Here is a 20,481-nt window from a genome sequence, read left to right as displayed (position 1 = left end):
TTGGTTTAGGTTTTGGGTGCATTTTTAATTTTATTGCTTAAATCGCATTTTCTCGACGAGCTGAGCACGTTTTCTGAAATGTGCTCCTCCCGTCACTCTGGTTGGGTGTGCATAGTAAAAAGTGCTCTTGGCAGCTAGAGAGTGCCGCGTTGACCACTGCGCATGAAGAAATGACCATCTGCAACGTTTGGTTTAGGTTTTAGGTGCATTTTAAATTTTATTGCTTAAATCGCATTTTCTCGACGAGCTGAGCACGTTTTATGAAATGTGCTCCTCCCGTCACTCTGGTTGGGTGCGCATAGTAAAAAGTGCTCTTGGCAGCTAGAGAGTGCCGCGAGGACCACTGCGCATAAAGAAATAACCACCTGCAACGTTTGGTTTAGGTTTTAGGTGCATTTTTAATTTTATTGCTTAAATCGCATTTTCTCGACGAGCTGAGCACGTTTTCTGAAATGTGCTCCTCCCGTCACTCTGGTTGGGTGCGCATAGTAAAATGTGCTCTTGGCAGCTAGAGAGTGCCGCGTTGACCACTGCGCATGAAGAAATAACCACCTGCAACGTTTGGTTTAGGTCTTAGGTGCATCTTTAATTTTATTGCTTAAATCGCATTTTCTCGACGAGCTGAGCACGTTTTCTGAAATGTGCTCCTCCCGTCACTCTGGTTGGGTGCGCATAGTAAAAAGTGCTCTTGGCAGCTAGAGAGTGCCACGTTGACCACTGTGCATGAAGAAATGACCATCTGCAACGTTTGGTTTAGGTTTTAGGTGCATTTTTAATTTTATTGCTTAAATCGCATTTTCTCGACGAGCTGAGCACGTTTTCTGAAATGTGCTCCTCCCGTCACTCTGGTTGGGTGCGCATAGTAAAAAGTGCTCTTGGCAGCTAGAGAGTGCCGCGTTGACCATTGCGCATAAAGAAATAACCACCTGCAACGTTTGGTTTAGGTTTTAGGTGCATTTTTAATTGTATTGCTTAAATCGCATTTTCTCGACGAGCAGAGCACGTTTTCTGAAATGTGCTCCTCCCGTCACTCTGTTTGGGTGCGCATAGTAAAAAGTGCTCTTGGCAGCTAGAGAGTGCCGCGTTGACCACTGCACATGAAGAAATAACCACCTGCAACGTTTGGTTTAGGTTTTAGGTGCATTTTTAATTTTATTGCTTAAATCGCATTTTCTCGACGAGCTGAGCACGTTTTCTGAAATGTGCTCCTCCCGTCACTCTGGTTGGGTGCGCATAGTAAAAAGTGCTCTTGGCAGCTAGAGAGTGCCGCGTTGACCACTGCGTATGAAGAAATCACCACCTGCAACGTTTGGTTTAGGTTTTGGGTGCATTTTTAATTTTATTGCTTAAATCGCATTTTCTGGACGAGCTGAGCACGTTTTCTGAAATGTGCTCCTCCCGTCACTCTGGTTGGGTGCGCATAGTAAAAAGTGCTCTTGGCAGCTAGAGAGTGCCGCGTTGACCACTGCGCATGAAGAAATAACCATCTGCAGCGTTTGGTTTAGGTTTTAGGTGCATTTTTAATTTTATTGCTTAAATCGCATTTTCTCGACAAGCTGAGCACGTTTTCTGAAATGTGCTCCTCCCGTCACTCTGGTTGGGTGCGCATAGTAAAAAGTGCTCTTGGCAGCTAGAGAGTGCCGCGTTGACCACTGCACATGAAGAAATAACCACCCCCAACGTTTGGTTTAGGTTTTAGGTGCATTTTTAATTTTATTGCTTAAATCGCATTTTCTCGACGAGCTGAGCACGTTTTCTGAAATGTGCTCCTCCCGTCACTCTGGTTGGGCGCGCATAGTAAAAAGTGCTCTTGGCAGCTAGAGAGTGCCGCGTTGACCACTGCGCATGAAGAAATAACCACCTGCAACGCTTGGTTTAGGTTTTGGGTGCATTATTAATTTTATTGCTTAAATCGCATTTTCTCGACGAGCTGAGCACGTTTTCTGAAATGTGCTCCTCCCGTCACTCTGGTTGGGTGCGCATAGTAAAAAGTGCTCTTGGCAGCTAGAGAGTGCCGCGTTGACCACTGCGCATGAAGAAATAACCACCTGCAACGTTTGGTTTAGGTTTTGGGTGCATTTTTAAATTTATTGCTTAAATCGCATTTTCTCGTCGAGCTGAGCACGTTTTCTGAAATGTGCTCCTCCCGTCACTCTGGTTGGGTGCGCATAGTAAAAAGTGCTCTTGGCAGCTAGAGAGTGCCGCGTTGACCATTGCGCATGAAGAAATAACCACCTGCAACGTGTGGTTTAGGTTTTAGGTGCATTTATAATTTTATTGCTTAAATCGCATTTTCTCGACGAGCTGAGCACGTTTTCTGAAATGTGCTCCTCCCGTCACTCTGGTTGGGTGCGCATAGTAAAAAGTGCTCTTGGCAGCTAGAGAGTGCCGCGTTGACCATTGCGCATGAAGAAATAACCACCTGCAACGTTTGGTTTAGGTTTTAGGTGCATTTTTAATTTTATTGCTTAAATCGCATTTTCTCGACGAGCTGAGCACGTTTTCTGAAATGTGCTCCTCCCGTCACTCTGGTTGGGTGCGCATAGTAAAAAGTGCTCTTGGCAGCTAGAGAGTGCCGCGTTGACCACTGCGCATGAAGAAATAACCACCTGCAACGTTTGGTTTAGGTTTTGGGTGCATTTTTAATTTTATTGCTTAAATCGCATTTTCTCGTCGAGCTGAGCACGTTTTCTGAAATGTGCTCCTCCCGTCACTCTGGTTGGGTGCACATAGTAAAAAGTGCTCTTGGCAGCTAGAGAGTGCCGCGTTGACCACTGCGCATGAAGAAATGACCATCTGCAACGTTTGGTTTAGGTTTTGGGTGCATTTTTAATTTTATTTCTTAAATCGCATTTTCTCGACGAGATGAGCACGTTTTCTGAAATGTGCTCCTCCCGTCACTCTGGTTGGGTGCGCATAGTAAAAAGTGCTTTTGGCAGCTAGAGAGTGCCGCGTTGACCACTGCGCATGAAGAAATAACCACGTGCAACGTTTGTTTTAGGTTTTAGGTGCATTTTTAATTTGATTGCTTAAATCGCATTTTCTCGACGAGCTGAGCACGTTTTCTGAAATGTGCTCCTCCCGTCACTCTGGTTGGGTGCGCATAGTAAAAAGTGCTCTTGGCAGCTAGAGAGTGCCGCGTTGACCACTGCGCATGAAGAAATAACCACCTGCAACGTTTGTTTTAGGTTTTGGGTGCATTTTTAATTTTATTGCTTAAATCGCATTTTCTCGTCGAGCTGAGCACGTTTTCAGAAATGTGCTCCTCCCGTCACTCTGGTTGGGTGCACATAGTAAAAAGTGCTCTTGGCAGCTAGAGAGTGCCGCGTTGAATACTGCGCATGAAGAAATAACTACCTGCAACGTTTGGTTTAGGTTTTAGGTGCATTTTTAATTTTATTGCTTAAATCGCATTTCCTCGTCGAGCTGAGCACGTTTTCTGAAATGTGCTCCTCCCGTCACTCTGGTTGGGTGCGCATAGTAAAAAGTGCTCTTGGCAGCTAGAGAGTGCCGCGTTGACTGCTGCGCATGAAGAAATAACCACCTGCAACGTTTGGTTTAGGTTTTAGGTGCATTTTTAATTTTATTGCTTAAATCGCATTTTCTCGACGTGCTGAGCACGTTTTCTGAAATGTGCTCCTCCCGTCACTCTGGTTGGGTGCGCATAGTAAAAAGTGCTCTTGGCAGCTAGAGAGTGCCGCGTTGACCACTGCGCATGAAGAAATAACCACCTGCAACGTTTGGTTTAGGTTTTGGGTGCATTTTTAATTTTATTGCTTAAATCGCATTTTCTCGACGAGCTGAGCACGTTTTCTGAAATGTGCTCCTCCCGTCACTCTGGTTGGGTGCGCATAGTAAAAACTGCTCTTGGCAGCTAGAGAGTGCCGCGTTGACCACTGCGCATGAAGAAATAACCACCTGCAACGTTTGGTTTAGGTTTTGGGTGCATTTTTAATTTTATTGCTTAAATCGCATTTTCTGGACAAGCTGAGCACGTTTTCTGAAATGTGCTCCTCCCGTCACTCTGGTTAGGGGCGCATAATAAAAAGTGCTCTTGGCAGCTAGAGAGTGCCGCGTTGACTGCTGCGCATGAAGAAATAACCACCTGCAACGTTTGGTTTAGGTTTTAGGTGCATTTTTAATTTTATTGCTTAAATCGCATTTTCTCGACGAGCTGAGCACGTTTTCTGAAATGTGCTCCTCCCTTCACTCTGGTTGGGTGCGCATAGTAAAAAGTGCTCTTGGAGGCTAGAGAGTGCCGCGTTGACCATTGCGAATGATGAAATAACCACCTGCAACGTTTGGTTTAGGTTTTAGGTGCATTTTTAATTTTATTGCTTAAATCGCATTTTCTCGACGAGCTGAGCACGTTTTCTGAAATGTGCTCCTCCCGTCACTCTGGTTGGGTGCGCATAGTAAAAAGTGCTCTTGGCAGCTAGAGAGTGCCGCGTTGACCACTGCGCATGAAGAAATGACCATCTGCAACGTTTGTTTTAGGTTTTGGGTGCATTTTTAATTTTATTGCTTAAATCGCATTTTCTCGTCGAGCTGAGCACGTTTTCTGAAATGTGCTCCTCCCGTCACTCTGGTTGGGTGTGCATAGTAAAAAGTGCTCTTGGCAGCTAGAGAGTGCCGCGTTGACCACTGCGCATGAAGAAATTGACCATCTGCAACGTTTGGTTTAGGTTTTGGGTGCATTTTTAATTTTATTGCTTAAATCGCATTTTCTCGACGAGCTGAGCACGTTTTCTGAAATGTGCTCCTCCCTTCACTCTGGTTGGGTGCGCATGGTAAAAAGTGCTCTTGGCAGCTAGAGAGTGCCGCGTTGAACACTGCGCATGAAGAAATTGACCATCTGCAACGTTTGGTTTAGGTTTTGGGTGCATTTTTAATTTTATTGCTTAAATCGCATTTTCTCGACGAGCTGAGCACGTTTTCTGAAATGTGCTCCTCCCGTCACTCTGGTTGGGTGCGCATAGTAAAAAGTGCTCTTGGCAGCTAGAGAGTGCCGCGTTGACCACTGCGCATGAAGAAATGACCATCTGCAACGTTTGGTTTAGGTTTTAGGTGCATTTTTAATTTTATTGCTTAAATCGCATTTTCTCGACGAGCTGAGCACGTTTTCTGAAATGTGCTCCTCCCGTCACTCTGGTTGGGTGCGCATAGTAAAAAGTGCTCTTGGCAGCTAGAGAGTGCCGCGTTGACTGCTGCGCATGAAGAAATAACCACCTGCAACGTTTGGTTTAGGTTTTAGGTGCATTTTTAATTTTATTGCTTAAATCGCATTTTCTCGACGAGCTGAGCACCTTTTCTGAAATGTGCTCCTCCCGTCACTCTGGTTGGATGCGCATAGTAAAAAGTGCTCTTGGCAGCTAGAGAGTGCCGCGTTGACCACTGCGCATGAAGAAATAACCACCTGCAACGTTTGGTTTAGGTTTTGGGTGCATTTTTAATTTTATTGCTTAAATCGCATTTTCTGGACGAGCTGAGCACGTTTTCTGAAATGTGCTCCTCCCGTCACTCTGGTTGGGTGCGCATAGTAAAAAGTGCTCTTGGCAGCTAGAGAGTGCCGCGTTGACCACTGCGCATGAAGAAATAACCATCTGCAACGTTTGGTTTAGGTTTTATGTGCATTTTTAATTTTATTGCTTAAATCGCATTTTCTCGACGAGCTGAGCACGTTTTCTGAAATGTGCTCCTCCCGTCACTCTGGTTGGGTGCGAATAGTAAAAAGTGCTCTTGGCAACTAGAGAGTGCCGCGTTGACCACTGCGCATGAAGAAATGACCATTTGCAACGTTTGGTTTAGGTTTTAGGTGCATTTTTATTTTTATTGCTTTAATTGCATTTTCTCGACGAGCTGAGCACGTTTTCTGAAATGTGCTCATCCCGTCACTCTGGTTGTGTGCGCATAGTAAAAAGTGCTCTCGGCAGCTAGAGAGTGCCGCGTTGACTGCTGCGCATGAAGAAATAACCACCTGCAACGTTTGGTTTAGGTTTTAGGTGCATTTTTAATTTTATTGCTTAAATTGCATTTTCTCGACGAGCTGAGCACGTTTTCTGAAATGTGCTCCTCCCGTCACTCTGGTTGGGTGCGCATAGTAAAAAGTGCTCTTGGCAGCTAGAGAGTGCCGCGTTGACCACTGCGCATGAAGAAATAACCACCTGCAACGTTTGGTTTAGGTTTTGGGTGCATTTTTAATTTTTTTGCTTAAATCGCACTTTCTCGTCGAGCTGAGCACGTTTTCTGAAATGTGCTCCTCCCGTCACTCTGGTTGGGTGCGCATAGTAAAAAGTGCTCTTGGCAGCTAGAGAGTGCCGCGTTGACCACTGCGCATGAAGAAATAACCACCTGCAACGTTTGGTTCAGGTTTTAGGTGCATTTTTAATTTTATTGCTTAAATCGCAATTTCTCGACGAGCTGAGCACGTTTTCTGAAATGTGCTCCTCCCGTCACTCTGGTTGGGTGCGCATAGTAAAAAATGCTCTTGGCAGCTAGAGAGTGCCGCGTTGACCACTGCGCGTGAAGAAATAACCACCTGCAACGTTTGGTTTAGGTTTTGGGTGCATTTTTAATTTTATTGCTTAAATCGCATTTTCTCGACGAGCTGAGCACGTTTTCTGAAATGTGCTCCTCCCGTCACTCTGGTTGGGTGTGCATAGTAAAAAGTGCTCTTGGCAGCTAGAGAGTGCCGCGTTGACCATTGCGCATGAAGAAATGACCATCTGCAACGTTTGGTTTCGGTTTTGGGTGCATTTTTAATTTTATTGCTTAAATCGCATTGTCTCGACGAGCTGAGCACGTTTTCTGGAATGTGCTCCTCCCGTCACTCTGGTTGGGTGTGCATAGTAAAAAGTGCTCTTGGCAGCTAGAGAGTGCCGCGTTGACTGCTGCGCATGAAGAAATGACCATCTGCAGCGTTTGGTTTAGGTTTTAGGTGCATTTTTAATTTTATTGCTTAAATCGCATTTTCTCGACGAGCTAAGCACGTTTTCTGACATGTGCTCCTCCCGTCACTCTGGTTGGGTGCGCATAGTAAAAAGTGCTCTTGGCAGCTAGACAGTGCCGCGTTGACCACTGCGCATGAAGAAATAACCACCTGCAACGTTTGGTTTAGGTTTTAGGTGCATTTTTAATTTTATTGCTTAAATCGCATTTTCTCGACGAGCTGAGCACGTTTTCTGAAATGTGCTCCTCCCGTCACTCTGGTTGGGTGCGCATAGTAAAAAGTGCTCTTGGCAGCTAGAGAGTGCCGCGTTGACTGCTGCACATGAAGAAATAACCACCCCCAACGTTTGGTTTGGGTTTTAGGTGCATTTTTAATTTTATTGCTTAAATCGCATTTTCTCGTCGAGCTGAGCACGTTTTCAGAAATGTGCTCCTCCCGTCACTCTGGTTGGGTGCACATAGTAAAAAGTGCTCTTGGCAGCTAGAGAGTGCCGCGTTGAATACTGCGCATGAAGAAATAACTACCTGCAACGTTTGGTTTAGGTTTTAGGTGCATTTTTAATTTTATTGCTTAAATCGCATTTCCTCGTCGAGCTGAGCACGTTTTCTGAAATGTGCTCCTCCCGTCACTCTGGTTGGGTGCGCATAGTAAAAAGTGCTCTTGGCAGCTAGAGAGTGCCGCGTTGACTGCTGCGCATGAAGAAATAACCACCTGCAACGTTTGGTTTAGGTTTTAGGTGCATTTTTAATTTTATTGCTTAAATCGCATTTTCTCGACGTGCTGAGCACGTTTTCTGAAATGTGCTCCTCCCGTCACTCTGGTTGGGTGCGCATAGTAAAAAGTGCTCTTGGCAGCTAGAGAGTGCCGCGTTGACCACTGCGCATGAAGAAATAACCACCTGCAACGTTTGGTTTAGGTTTTGGGTGCATTTTTAATTTTATTGCTTAAATCGCATTTTCTCGACGAGCTGAGCACGTTTTCTGAAATGTGCTCCTCCCGTCACTCTGGTTGGGTGCGCATAGTAAAAACTGCTCTTGGCAGCTAGAGAGTGCCGCGTTGACCACTGCGCATGAAGAAATAACCACCTGCAACGTTTGGTTTAGGTTTTGGGTGCATTTTTAATTTTATTGCTTAAATCGCATTTTCTGGACAAGCTGAGCACGTTTTCTGAAATGTGCTCCTCCCGTCACTCTGGTTAGGGGCGCATAATAAAAAGTGCTCTTGGCAGCTAGAGAGTGCCGCGTTGACTGCTGCGCATGAAGAAATAACCACCTGCAACGTTTGGTTTAGGTTTTAGGTGCATTTTTAATTTTATTGCTTAAATCGCATTTTCTCGACGAGCTGAGCACGTTTTCTGAAATGTGCTCCTCCCTTCACTCTGGTTGGGTGCGCATAGTAAAAAGTGCTCTTGGAGGCTAGAGAGTGCCGCGTTGACCATTGCGAATGATGAAATAACCACCTGCAACGTTTGGTTTAGGTTTTAGGTGCATTTTTAATTTTATTGCTTAAATCGCATTTTCTCGACGAGCTGAGCACGTTTTCTGAAATGTGCTCCTCCCGTCACTCTGGTTGGGTGCGCATAGTAAAAAGTGCTCTTGGCAGCTAGAGAGTGCCGCGTTGACCACTGCGCATGAAGAAATGACCATCTGCAACGTTTGTTTTAGGTTTTGGGTGCATTTTTAATTTTATTGCTTAAATCGCATTTTCTCGTCGAGCTGAGCACGTTTTCTGAAATGTGCTCCTCCCGTCACTCTGGTTGGGTGTGCATAGTAAAAAGTGCTCTTGGCAGCTAGAGAGTGCCGCGTTGACCACTGCGCATGAAGAAATTGACCATCTGCAACGTTTGGTTTAGGTTTTGGGTGCATTTTTAATTTTATTGCTTAAATCGCATTTTCTCGACGAGCTGAGCACGTTTTCTGAAATGTGCTCCTCCCTTCACTCTGGTTGGGTGCGCATGGTAAAAAGTGCTCTTGGCAGCTAGAGAGTGCCGCGTTGAACACTGCGCATGAAGAAATTGACCATCTGCAACGTTTGGTTTAGGTTTTGGGTGCATTTTTAATTTTATTGCTTAAATCGCATTTTCTCGACGAGCTGAGCACGTTTTCTGAAATGTGCTCCTCCCGTCACTCTGGTTGGGTGCGCATAGTAAAAAGTGCTCTTGGCAGCTAGAGAGTGCCGCGTTGACCACTGCGCATGAAGAAATGACCATCTGCAACGTTTGGTTTAGGTTTTAGGTGCATTTTTAATTTTATTGCTTAAATCGCATTTTCTCGACGAGCTGAGCACGTTTTCTGAAATGTGCTCCTCCCGTCACTCTGGTTGGGTGCGCATAGTAAAAAGTGCTCTTGGCAGCTAGAGAGTGCCGCGTTGACTGCTGCGCATGAAGAAATAACCACCTGCAACGTTTGGTTTAGGTTTTAGGTGCATTTTTAATTTTATTGCTTAAATCGCATTTTCTCGACGAGCTGAGCACCTTTTCTGAAATGTGCTCCTCCCGTCACTCTGGTTGGATGCGCATAGTAAAAAGTGCTCTTGGCAGCTAGAGAGTGCCGCGTTGACCACTGCGCATGAAGAAATAACCACCTGCAACGTTTGGTTTAGGTTTTGGGTGCATTTTTAATTTTATTGCTTAAATCGCATTTTCTGGACGAGCTGAGCACGTTTTCTGAAATGTGCTCCTCCCGTCACTCTGGTTGGGTGCGCATAGTAAAAAGTGCTCTTGGCAGCTAGAGAGTGCCGCGTTGACCACTGCGCATGAAGAAATAACCATCTGCAACGTTTGGTTTAGGTTTTAGGTGCATTTTTAATTTTATTGCTTAAATCGCATTTTCTCGACGAGCTGAGCACGTTTTCTGAAATGTGCTCCTCCCGTCACTCTGGTTGGGTGCGAATAGTAAAAAGTGCTCTTGGCAACTAGAGAGTGCCGCGTTGACCACTGCGCATGAAGAAATGACCATTTGCAACGTTTGGTTTAGGTTTTAGGTGCATTTTTATTTTTATTGCTTTAATTGCATTTTCTCGACGAGCTGAGCACGTTTTCTGAAATGTGCTCATCCCGTCACTCTGGTTGTGTGCGCATAGTAAAAAGTGCTCTCGGCAGCTAGAGAGTGCCGCGTTGACTGCTGCGCATGAAGAAATAACCACCTGCAACGTTTGGTTTAGGTTTTAGGTGCATTTTTAATTTTATTGCTTAAATTGCATTTTCTCGACGAGCTGAGCACGTTTTCTGAAATGTGCTCCTCCCGTCACTCTGGTAGGGTGCGCATAGTAAAAAGTGCTCTTGGCAGCTAGAGAGTGCCGCGTTGACCACTGCGCATGAAGAAATAACCACCTGCAACGTTTGGTTTAGGTTTTGGGTGCATTTTTAATTTTTTTGCTTAAATCGCACTTTCTCGTCGAGCTGAGCACGTTTTCTGAAATGTGCTCCTCCCGTCACTCTGGTTGGGTGCGCATAGTAAAAAGTGCTCTTGGCAGCTAGAGAGTGCCGCGTTGACCACTGCGCATGAAGAAATAACCACCTGCAACGTTTGGTTCAGGTTTTAGGTGCATTTTTAATTTTATTGCTTAAATCGCAATTTCTCGACGAGCTGAGCACGTTTTCTGAAATGTGCTCCTCCCGTCACTCTGGTTGGGTGCGCATAGTAAAAAATGCTCTTGGCAGCTAGAGAGTGCCGCGTTGACCACTGCGCGTGAAGAAATAACCACCTGCAACGTTTGGTTTAGGTTTTGGGTGCATTTTTAATTTTATTGCTTAAATCGCATTTTCTCGACGAGCTGAGCACGTTTTCTGAAATGTGCTCCTCCCGTCACTCTGGTTGGGTGTGCATAGTAAAAAGTGCTCTTGGCAGCTAGAGAGTGCCGCGTTGACCATTGCGCATGAAGAAATGACCATCTGCAACGTTTGGTTTCGGTTTTGGGTGCATTTTTAATTTTATTGCTTAAATCGCATTGTCTCGACGAGCTGAGCACGTTTTCTGGAATGTGCTCCTCCCGTCACTCTGGTTGGGTGTGCATAGTAAAAAGTGCTCTTGGCAGCTAGAGAGTGCCGCGTTGACTGCTGCGCATGAAGAAATGACCATCTGCAGCGTTTGGTTTAGGTTTTAGGTGCATTTTTAATTTTATTGCTTAAATCGCATTTTCTCGACGAGCTAAGCACGTTTTCTGACATGTGCTCCTCCCGTCACTCTGGTTGGGTGCGCATAGTAAAAAGTGCTCTTGGCAGCTAGACAGTGCCGCGTTGACCACTGCGCATGAAGAAATAACCACCTGCAACGTTTGGTTTAGGTTTTAGGTGCATTTTTAATTTTATTGCTTAAATCGCATTTTCTCGACGAGCTGAGCACGTTTTCTGAAATGTGCTCCTCCCGTCACTCTGGTTGGGTGCGCATAGTAAAAAGTGCTCTTGGCAGCTAGAGAGTGCCGCGTTGACTGCTGCACATGAAGAAATAACCACCCCCAACGTTTGGTTTGGGTTTTAGGTGCATTTTTAATTTTATTGCTTAAATCGCATTTTCTCGACGAGCTGAGCACGTTTTCTGAAATGTGCTCCTCCCGTCACTCTGGTTGGGCGCGCATAGTAAAAAGTGCTCTTGGCAGCTAGAGAGTGCCGCGTTGACCACTGCGCATGAAGAAATAACCACCTGCAACGCTTGGTTTAGGTTTTGGGTGCATTATTAATTTTATTGCTTAAATCGCATTTTCTCGACGAGCTGAGCACGTTTTCTGAAATGTGCTCCTCCCGTCACTCTGGTTGGGTGTGCATAGTAAAAAGTGCTCTTGGCAGCTAGAGAGTGCCGCGTTGACCACTGCGCATGAAGAAATAACCACCTGCAACGTTTGGTTTAGGTTTTGGGTGCATTTTTAAATTTATTGCTTAAATCGCATTTTCTCGTCGAGCTGAGCACGTTTTCTGAAATGTGCTCCTCCCGTCACTCTGGTTGGGTGCGCATAGTAAAAAGTGCTCTTGGCAGCTAGAGAGTGCCGCGTTGACCATTGCGCATGAAGAAATAACCACCTGCAACGTGTGGTTTAGGTTTTAGGTGCATTTATAATTTTATTGCTTAAATCGCATTTTCTCGACGAGCTGAGCACGTTTTCTGAAATGTGCTCCTCCCGTCACTCTGGTTGGGTGCGCATAGTAAAAAGTGCTCTTGGCAGCTAGAGAGTGCCGCGTTGACCATTGCGCATGAAGAAATAACCACCTGCAACGTTTGGTTTAGGTTTTAGGTGCATTTTTAATTTTATTGCTTAAATCGCATTTTCTCGACGAGCTGAGCACGTTTTCTGAAATGTGCTCCTCCCGTCACTCTGGTTGGGTGCGCATAGTAAAAAGTGCTCTTGGCAGCTAGAGAGTGCCGCGTTGACCACTGCGCATGAAGAAATAACCACCTGCAACGTTTGGTTTAGGTTTTGGGTGCATTTTTAATTTTATTGCTTAAATCGCATTTTCTCGTCGAGCTGAGCACGTTTTCTGAAATGTGCTCCTCCCGTCACTCTGGTTGGGTGCACATAGTAAAAAGTGCTCTTGACAGCTAGAGAGTGCCGCGTTGATCACTGCGCATGAAGAAATGACCATCTGCAACGTTTGGTTTAGGTTTTGGGTGCATTTTTAATTTTATTTCTTAAATCGCATTTTCTCGACGAGCTGAGCACGTTTTCTGAAATGTGCTCCTCCCGTCACTCTGGTTGGGTGCGCATAGTAAAAAGTGCTCTTGGCAGCTAGAGAGTGCCGCGTTGACCACTGCGCATGAATAAATAACCACCTGCAACGTTTGGTTTAGGTTTTGGGTGCATTTTTAATTTTATTGCTTAAATCGCATTTTCTGGACAAGCTGAGCACGTTTTCTGAAATGTGCTCCTCCCGTCACTCTGGTTGGGTGCGCATAGTAAAAAGTGCTCTTGGCAGCTAGAGAGTGCCGCGTTGACCACTGCGCATGAAGAAATAACCACCTGCAACGTTTGGTTTAGGTTTTAGGTGCATTTTTAATTTTATTGCTTAAATTGCATTTTCTCGACGAGCTGAGCACGTTTTCTGAAATGTGCTCCTCCCGTCACTCTGGTTGGGTGCGCATAGTAAAAAGTGCTCTTGGCAGCTAGAGAGTGCCGCGTTGACCACTGCGCATGAAGAAATAACCACCTGCAACGTTTGGTTTAGGTTTTGGGTGCATTTTTAATTTTATTGCTTAAATCGCATTTTCTCGTCGAGCTGAGCACGTTTTCTGAAATGTGCTCCTCCCGTCACTCTGGTTGGGTGCGCATAGTAAAAAGTGCTCTTGGCAGCTAGAGAGTGCCGCGTTGACCACTGCGCATGAAGAAATAACCACCTGCAACGTTTGGTTTAGGTTTTGGGTGCATTTTTAATTTTATTGCTTAAATCGCATTTTCTCGTCGAGCTGAGCACGTTTTCTGAAATGTGCTCCTCCCGTCACTCTGGTTGGGTGCACATAGTAAAAAGTGCTCTTGACAGCTAGAGAGTGCCGCGTTGACCACTGCGCATGAAGAAATGACCATCTGCAACGTTTGGTTTAGGTTTTGGGTGCATTTTTAATTTTATTTCTTAAATCGCATTTTCTCGACGAGCTGAGCACGTTTTCTGAAATGTGCTCCTCCCGTCACTCTGGTTGGGTGCGCATAGTAAAAAGTGCTCTTGGCAGCTAGAGAGTGCCGCGTTGACCACTGCGCATGAATAAATAACCACCTGCAACGTTTGGTTTAGGTTTTGGGTGCATTTTTAATTTTATTGCTTAAATCGCATTTTCTGGACAAGCTGAGCACGTTTTCTGAAATGTGCTCCTCCCGTCACTCTGGTTGGGTGCGCATAGTAAAAAGTGCTCTTGGCAGCTAGAGAGTGCCGCGTTGACCACTGCGCATGAAGAAATAACCACCTGCAACGTTTGGTTTAGGTTTTAGGTGCATTTTTAATTTTATTGCTTAAATTGCATTTTCTCGACGAGCTGAGCACGTTTTCTGAAATGTGCTCCTCCCGTCACTCTGGTTGGGTGCGCATAGTAAAAAGTGCTCTTGGCAGCTAGAGAGTGCCGCGTTGACCACTGCGCATGAAGAAATAACCACCTGCAACGTTTGGTTTAGGTTTTGGGTGCATTTTTAATTTTATTGCTTAAATCGCATTTTCTCGTCGAGCTGAGCACGTTTTCTGAAATGCGCTCCTCCCGTCACTCTGGTTGGGTGTGCATAGTAAAAAGTGCTCTTGGCAGCTAGAGAGTGCCGCGTTGACTGCTGCGCATGAAGAAATAACCACCTGCAACGTTTGGTTTAGGTTTTGGGTGCATTTTTAATTTTACTGCTTAAATCGCATTTTCTCGACGAGCTGAGCACGTTTTCTGAAATGTGCTCCTCCCGTCACTCTGGTTGGGTGCACATAGTAAAAAGTGCTCTTGGCAGCTAGAGAGTGCCGCGTTGACTGCTGCGCATGAAGAAATAACCACCTGCAACGTTTGGTTTAGGTTTTGGGTGCATTTTTAATTTTATTTCTTAAATCGCATTTTCTCGACGAGCTGAGCACGTTTTCTGAAATGTGCTCCTCCCGTCACTCTGGTTGGGTGCGCATAGTAAAAAGTGCTCTTGGCAGCTAGAGAGTGCCGCGTTGACCATTGCGCATGAAGAAATAACCACCTGCAACGTTTGGTTTAGGTTTTAGGTGCATTTTTAATTTTATTGCTTAAATCGCATTTTCTCGACGAGCTGAGCACGTTTTCTGAAATGTGCTCCTCCCGTCACTCTGGTTGGGTGCGCATAGTAAAAAGTGCTCTTGGCAGCTAGAGAGTGCCGCGTTGACCACTGCGCTTGAAGAAATAACCACCTGCAACGTTTGGTTTAGGTTTTGGGTGCATTTTTATGTTTATTGCTTAAATCGCATTTTCTCGTCGAGCTGAGCACGTTTTCTGAAATGTGCTCCTCCCGTCACTCTGGTTGGGTGCACATAGTAAAAAGTGCTCTTGACAGCTAGAGAGTGCCGCGTTGACCACTGCGCATGAAGAAATGACCATCTGCAACGTTTGGTTTAGGTTTTGGGTGCATTTTTAATTTTATTTCTTAAATCGCATTTTCTCGACGAGCTGAGCACGTTTTCTGAAATGTGCTCCTCCCGTCACTCTGGTTGGGTGCGCATAGTAAAAAGTGCTTTTGGCAGCTAGAGAGTGCCGCGTTGACCACTGCGCACGAAGAATTAACCACGTGCAACTTTTGTTTTAGGTTTTAGGTGCATTTTTAATTTGATTGCTTAAATCGCATTTTCTCGACGAGCTGAGCACGTTTTCTGAAATGTGCTCCTCCCGTCACTCTGGTTGGGTGCGCAAAGTAAAAAGTGCTTTTGGCAGCTAGAGAGTGCCGCGTTGACCAATGCGCATGAAGAAATAACCACCTGCAACGTTTGGTTTAGGTTTTAGGTGCATTTTAAATTTTATTGCTTGAATCGCATTTTCTCGACGAGCTGAGCACGTTTTCTGAAATGTGGTCCTCCCGTCACTCTGGTTGGGTGCACATAGTAAAAAGTGCTCTTGGCAGCTAGAGAGTGCCGCTTTGACTGCTGCGCATGAAGAAATAACCACCTGCAACGTTTGGTTTAGGTTTTGGGTGCATTTTTAATTTTATTTCTTAAATCGCATTTTCTCGACGAGCTGAGCACGTTTTCTGAAAAGTGCTCCTCCCGTCACTCTGGCTGGGTGCGCATAGTAAAAATTGCTCTTGGCAGCTAGAGAGTGCCGCGTTGACCACTGCGCATGAAGAAATAACCACCTGCAACGTTTGGTTTAGGTTTTAGGTGCATTTTTAATTTTATTGCTTAAATCGCATTTTCTGGACGAGCTGAGCACGTTTTCTGAAATGTGCTCCTCCCGTCACTCTGGTTGGGTGCGCATAGTAAAAAGTGCTCTTGGCAGCTAGAGAGCTCCGCGTTGACCACTGCATATGAAGAAATAACCACCTGCAACGTTTGGTTTAGGTTTTGGGTGCATTTTTAATTTTATTGCTTAAATCGCATTTTCTGGACGAGCTGAGCACGTTTTCTGAAATGTGCTCCTCCCGTCACTCTGGTTGGGTGCGCATAGTAAAAAGTGCTCTTGGCAGCTAGAGAGTGCCGCGTTGACCTCTGCGAATAAAGAAATAACCACCTGCAACGTTTGGTTTAGGTTTTAGGTGCATTTTTAATTTTATTGCTTAAATCGCATTTTCTGGACGAGCTGAGCACGTTTTCTGAAATGTGCTCCTCCCGTCACTCTTGTTGGGTGCGCATAGTAAAAAGTGCTCTTGGCAGCTAGAGAGTGCCGCGTTGACCACTGTGTGTGAAGAAATGACCTTCTCCAACGTTTGGTTTAGGTTTTAGGTGCATTTTTTTATTTTAATGCTTAAATAGCATTTTCTGGACGAGCTGAGCACGTTTTCTGAAATGTGCTCCCCCGTCACTCTGGTTGGGTGCGCATAGTAAAAAGTGCTCTTGGCAGCTAGAGAGTGCCGCGTTGACCACTGCGCATGAAGAAATGACCATCTGCAACGTTTGGTTTAGGTTTTGGGTGCATTTTTAATTTTATTGCTTAAATCGCATTTTCTCGACGAGCTGAGCACGTTTTCTGAAATGTGCTCCTCCCGTCACTCTGGTTGGGTGCGCATAGTAAAAAGTGCTCTTGGCAGCTAGAGAGTGCCGCGTTGACCACTTCGCATGAAAAAATAACCACCTGCAACGTTTGGTTTAGGTTTTAGGTGCATTTTAAATTTTATTGTTTAAATCGCATTTTCTCGACGAGCTGAGCACGTTTTCTGAAATGTGCTCCTCCCGTCACTCTGGTTGGGTGCGCATAGTAAAAAGTGCTCTTGGCAGCTAGAGAGTGCCGCGTTGACCACTGCGCATGAAGAAATGACCATCTGCAACGTTTGGTTTAGGTTTTAGTTGCATTTTTTATTTTATTGCTTAAATAGCATTTTCTGGACGAGCTGAGCACGTTTTCTGAAATGTGCTCCTCCCGTCACTCTGGTTGGGTGCGCATAGTAAAAAGTGCTCTTGGCAGCTAGAGAGTGCCGCGTTGACTGCTGCGCATGAAGAAATAACCGCCTGCAACGTTTGGTTTAGGTTTTGGGTGCATTTTTAATTTTATTGCTTAAATCGCATTTTCTCGACGAGCTGAGCACGTTTTCTGAAATGTGCTCCTCCCGTCACTCTGGTTGGGTGTGCATAGTAAAAAGTGCTCTTGGCAGCTAGAGAGTGCCGCGTTGACCACTGCACATGAAGAAATGACCATCTGCAGCGTTTGGTTTAGGTTTTAGGTGCATTTTTTATTTTATTGCTTAAATCGCATTTTCTCGACGAGCTGAGCACGTTTTGTGAAATGTGCTCCTCCCGTCACTCTGGTTGAGTGCGCATAGTAAAAAGTGCTCTTGGCAGCTAGAGAGTGCCGCGTTGACCACTGCGCATGAAGAAATAACCACCTGCAACGTTTGGTTTAGGTTTTGGGTGCATTTTTAATTTTATTGCTTAAATCGCATTTTCTCGACGAGCTGAGCACGTTTTCTGAAATGTGCTCCTCCCGTCACTCTGGTTGGGTGTGCATAGTAAAAAGTGCTCTTGGCAGCTAGAGAGTGCCGCGTTGACCACTGCGCATGAAGAAATGACCATCTGCAACGTTTGGTTTAGGTTTTAGGTGCATTTTAAATTTTATTGCTTAAATCGCATTTTCTCGACGAGCTGAGCACGTTTTATGAAATGTGCTCCTCCCGTCACTCTGGTTGGGTGCGCATAGTAAAAAGTGCTCTTGGCAGCTAGAGAGTGCCGCGAGGACCACTGCGCATAAAGAAATAACCACCTGCAACGTTTGGTTTAGGTTTTAGGTGCATTTTTAATTTTATTGCTTAAATCGCATTTTCTCGACGAGCTGAGCACGTTTTCTGAAATGTGCTCCTCCCGTCACTCTGGTTGGGTGCGCATAGTAAAAAGTGCTCTTGGCAGCTAGAGAGTGCCACATTGACCACTGCGCATGAAGAAATGACCATCTGCAACGTTTGGTTTAGGTTTTAGGTGCATTTTTTATTTTATTGCTTAAATAGCATTTTCTGGACGAGCTGAGCACGTTTTCTGAAATGTGCTCCTCCCGTCACTCTGGTTGGGTGCGCATAGTAAAAAGTGCTCTTGGCAGCTAGAGATCCGCGTTGACCACTGTGCATGAAGAAATAACCACCTGCAACGTTTGGTTTAGGTTTTGGGTGCATTTTTAATTTTATTGCTTAAATCGCATTGTCTGGACGAGCAGAGCACGTTTTCTGAAATGTGCTCCTCCCGTCACTCTGGTTGGGTGCGCATAGTAAAAAGTGCTCTTGGCAGCTAGAGAGTGCCGCGTTGACTGCTGCGCATGAAGAAATAACCACCTGCAACGTTTGGTTTAGGTTTTTAGGTGCATTTTTAATTTTATTGCTTAAATCGCATTTTCTCGACGAGCTGAGCACGTTTTCTGAAATGTGCTCCTCCCGTCACTCTGGTTGGGTGCGCATAGTAAAAAGTGCGCTTGGCAGCTAGAGAGTGCCGCGTTGACCACTGCGCATGAAGAAATAACCACCTGCAACGTTTGGTTTAGGTTTTGGGTGCATTTTTAATTTTATTGCTTAAATCGCATTTTCTCGACGAGTTGAGCACGTTTTCTGAAATGTGCTCCTCACGTCACTCTGGTTGGGTGCACATAGTAAAAAGTGCTCTTGGCAGCTAGAGAGTGCCGCGTTGACCAATGCGCATGAAGAAATAACCACCTGCAACGTTTGGTTTAGGTTTTTAGGTGCATTTTCAATTTTATTGCTTAAATCGCATTTTCTCGACGAGCTGAGCACGTTTTCTGAAATGTGCTCCTCCCGTCACTCTGGTTGGGTGCGCATAGTAAAAAGTGCTCTTGGCAGCTAGAGAGTGCCGCGTTGACCACTGCGCATGAAGAAATGACCATCTGCAACGTTTGGTTTAGGTTTTAGGTGCATTTTTAATTTTATTGCTTAAATCGCATTTTCTGGACGAGCTGAGCACGTTTTCTGAAATGTGCTCCTCCCGTCACTCTGGTTGGGTGCGCATAGTAAAAAGTGCTCTTGGCAGCTAGCGAGTGCCGCGTCGACCACTGCGCATGAAGAAATAACCACCTGCAACGTTTGGTTTAGGTTTTGGGTTCATTTTTAATTTTATTGCTTAAATCGCATTTTCTCGACGAGCTGAGCACGTTTTCTGAAATGTGCTCCTCCCGTCACTCTGGTTGGGTGCGCATAGTAAAAAGTGCTCTTGGCAGCTAGAGAGTGCCGCGTTGACCACTGCGCATGAAGAAATAACCACCTGCAACGTTTGGTTAGAGGTTTTGGGTGCATTTTTTATTTTATTGCTTAAATCGCATTTTCTCGTCGAGCTGAGCACGTTTTCTGAAATGCGCTCCTCCCGTCTCTCTGGTTGGGTGTGCATCGAAAAAGTGCTCTTGGCAGCTAGAGAGTGCCGCGTTGACCACTGCGCATGAACAAATAACCACCTGCAACGTTTGGTTTAGGTTTTGGGTGCATTTTTAATTTTATTGCTTAAATCGCATTTTCTCGTCGAGCTGAGCACGTTTTCTGAAATGCGCTCCTCCCGTCACTCTGGTTGGGTGTGCATAGTAAAAAGTGCTCTTGGCAGCTAGAGAGTGCCGCGTTGACCACTGCGCATGAAGAAATAACCACCTGCAACGTTTGGTTTAGGTTTTGGGTGCATTTTTAATTTTATTGCTTAAATCGCATTTTCTAAACGAGCTGAGCACGTATTCTAAAATGTGCTCCTCCCGTCACTCTGGCTGAGTGCGCATACTAAAAAGTGCTCTTGGCAGCTAGAGAGTGCCGCGTTGACCACTGCACATGAAGAAATGACCATCTGCAACGTTTGGTTTAGGTTTTGGGTGCATTTTTAATTTTATTGCTTAAATCGCATTTTCTCGACGAGCTGAGCACGTTTTCTGAAATGCGCTCCTCCCGTCACTCTGGTTGGGTGTGCATAGTAAAAAGTGCTCTTGGCAGCTAGAGAGTGCCGCGTTGACCACTGCACATGAAGAAATGACCATTTGCAACGTTTGGTTTAGGTTTTGGGTGCATTTTTAATTTTATTGCTTAAATCGCATTTTCTCGATGAGCTGAGCACGTTTTCTGAAATGTGCTCCTCCCGTCACTCTGGTTGGGTGCGCATAGTAAAAAGTGCTCTTGGCAGCTAGAGAGTGCCGCGTTGACTGCTGCGCACGAAGAAATAACCACCTCCAACGTTTAGTTTAGGTTTTAGGTGCATTTTTAATTTTATTGCTTAAATCGCATTTTCTCGACGAGCTGAGCACGTTTTCTGAAATGTGCGACTCCCGTCACTCTGGTTGGGTGCGCATAGTAAAAAGTGCTCTTGGCAGCTAGAGAGTGCCGCGTTGACCACTGCGCATGAAGAAATAACCACCTGCAACATTTGGTTTAGGTTTTAGGTGCATTTTTAATTTTATTGCTTAAATCGCATTTTCTCGACGAGCTGAGCACGTTTTCTGAAATGTGCTCCTCCCGTC

This window comes from Syngnathus scovelli, chromosome 10 (assembly GCF_024217435.2).
Source record: "Syngnathus scovelli strain Florida chromosome 10, RoL_Ssco_1.2, whole genome shotgun sequence".
Classification (NCBI taxonomy): Eukaryota; Metazoa; Chordata; class Actinopteri; order Syngnathiformes; family Syngnathidae; genus Syngnathus; species Syngnathus scovelli.
This window is presented reverse-complemented; position numbering follows the sequence as displayed.